Below are 2,999 nucleotides of genomic sequence, written 5' to 3'. Positions count from 1 at the left end.
TTAAAAATAAAATCATACGAAAGATTTAATAAATTGATGCGAAGTTTTTGATACAAATTATACGAACTACGTACGAACATTTCAGGACGGTCCCTTAATGTTAATTTAAACTTGTTTTGCATTTACTTAAGGTTTTAATTTAAAAAAATAAATTGAGTTTAAGAATTAAATTTTAAAACCCGGCTTGGCCGAGAGCTGCTATAGTATACCATAGTGCAATTCAAACACCTGGTTTCTATATTGTCATAAGGACATGTAGTGTTAGACATCTTGTTGCTTTATTGTCATTAGCAGGTACACCTGGTTTCTATATTTTCATAAGCTCCTGTATTGTTAGACACGAACGTAACTTTGTGCTTAGTCCCAACCTTACTTAGACGCTATTTCAGGAGTGGCGTATCTGTTAATATATTTTACATGTAACAACACACAATACAAACAGTTCACCACCGTATTTTTTCTATAACGTATTTGTAGGCTTCGCTGAATTTCTTCGCTTCTTTCTCCTGTTTTTTTTTCAATGATCAGGAAATCATCTTCCACAAAATCAAGACCTGATTGCATTGTTAGAGCTATGCGGAAAAATTAAAAACATGCTTTGTAATTTTTCAATCGTAACTCGTGGTCATAGGAGATTAATTCCTGCGGACCTATCCTTAAATACTTTGGCTCGTTCCCTTGCACTCGTTAGTCTTTGCACTACAATTTCTTGTCTATCCAAAATTTCTTTAATTTTATTGCAAAACTTGTCCTTTCCAGCTGACGTGGTTGGTTTAGTTCTCTTTGCAGCAACGGCTTTTCGGAAAACTTTAAAATCAGTCATTCTAAATAAGGGAAGCATAAAAATTGTCATAATATAGTACAAACCTGTGTTTTGATAAAAGGGTTTTACACTGTTAATAAAGAATTTTGGGTAACTTCCATGGGTAGTTTTTGCCGACATACACAAGACAATGGTCAGGTTACTTGCGTCTCTATATAAAACAAACAGATGTTAGTAGAAAGATTAAAACCTGTAATAGCAGCTGAAAAGGACAATAGGAAGCCAGTTTCTTTGTTATAAAAGATCTCATTTATTTGTACGATAGCATCTTCTATAACTATCTTTTAATTACTCACTTTACAAATTGCTATCCAAATTATAGTTTTGCCGCAAAGAGAAGAATTTTTAACTTATGATTAATACACGGTTTTCCATATAAAATGAGAGGAGAACTAAGAACAATTCTCGTCTAAATGTTTGACCAATGAAATCCTTACATGTGCTTATGAAAAAGAGGGAATTTGAACCTTTATTCACTAAGCAACCTGGTGCTTACACAAACTACGCATTTCAATACATTGTCATAAAATAGATTTACCTGGATTTTCTTTTTTTTGCTACCTCTTGCGTCTGGAGTTAGTATTTTGAATTACCTTCCCCGTGCGCATGTGTTGTAAACTTTACTACTGGGCTGGTTTCTATGCCCTTGTTTTTACTTGCGCATGTGTTAATGTAGTCAAAATGCATTGTGGAATACTATGGCAGCTCTCAGCCAAGCGACAAATCAATTTTAAAATTTTCAAATAAAAACGTTTTTAAAAACAGAAAAAAAGGTAAAAGTATAATAAATTGAAATAAAAAAAAATGAAAAAATAAAAAAAATGAATTATAAAAATGAATTAATGAATTTTTTTAAAAAAATAACAACAAAAATTATTGAAAGTAAATGAATTGAAATTTAAAAAAATAAAAGAAAAAATGAATTAAAAGTAAAATGAGTTAAAAACGCAATTAAACAGTGTTTTTTTTGTGTGCCAGTTCTCAGCCACCATACTGTAGCTAGCTAGCTATATTTGTGCATATACTTAGTTGCATGAGTTATGAGAACTGCAGGTTATGTGCTACTTTGATTAGCAAGCTAACCCTACTGGTTGCACAAATCTTAGTTGGCAATCTCGCATTTTTTTGGAAATATTTCCAGGACAAAAAATTGCGATGTAATTTCCTTCAAAAAATCATTGCAAAAGTCTTGTCAAACGTATTTGGGGAACCTTTACAATTTTTAATAAGCTATTTAGGTTACATATTGCGCAGTTTGTTTACAACGTGTTGCCTAAAACAACTAGCTAGATGCTATTGTTCTGCCCAATCTTAGGACGCTGCCCAATCTTTGGACATAAAATTGCTCAGTCTTAAGACTGGCCGGCCAGTCTTAAGACTGGGCAGGGCGTTACAAGATTGGGCAAAAGACCATGTTAGGCCCACCTTTGGCGCCGTTTAGATTTTAAGGAAGGGATGCACCACACGAGCTCTGTTTTTTGCGACTCCCAACAAACATTCTTAGGCACATTAAAACATCATATTTTGGGTACTGTTGAATTGACCCGGCCTGTTTTTGGACACAGTAGAGTGAAAATCGTAGCTAGCTAGCTAGGTAGCTGGTAGAGCATGTGTTATACATTTAGCATTTATACACAGCTTGTAGTAGTGGCTAAATTTTAAAAATAAAATGTTTATATTTATGAAGTATCAGAAAAATCGTATTCAACCATATTATTAGTTAGCTAGATGTAATATCATAGTATATAGAAGAAAAACTTTATAGACTATGCTAAAATGGTTGAGTAGTTTCAATTTTTTATACATAAAATACATGGTATATATAAATTTTTGGCTTTTGATTTTCCAAGAAAGTTTCAATTTAAAGTTCCTATTAAGAGGTAAATTCTAAAAATTTTATTGTTCTGTTTGTCTTCCACAATTGTTCTAAGATTGGGCATGTACGTCCATAGATTGGGCATTCCAGTCTTAAGACTGGCCACCCATTTGTCACTGTCGGAAGATTGGCCTGGCCAGTCTTAAGACGGGGCGCATTCCAAGATTGGGCAGAACACTATAGCTAGCTAGCTATAGCTAGCTTAGCTAAAATATGTTACCCTGAAACTGGCTTTACTGGCCACCAATCTAATTATGGTTATATCCATAGCTATATAAATAGCTATGTTTATTTTAGCCA

This window comes from Hydractinia symbiolongicarpus, chromosome 10, assembly GCF_029227915.1.
Source record: "Hydractinia symbiolongicarpus strain clone_291-10 chromosome 10, HSymV2.1, whole genome shotgun sequence".
Taxonomy (NCBI): Eukaryota; Metazoa; Cnidaria; class Hydrozoa; order Anthoathecata; family Hydractiniidae; genus Hydractinia; species Hydractinia symbiolongicarpus.
Note: the sequence above shows the minus strand (reverse complement) of the source record.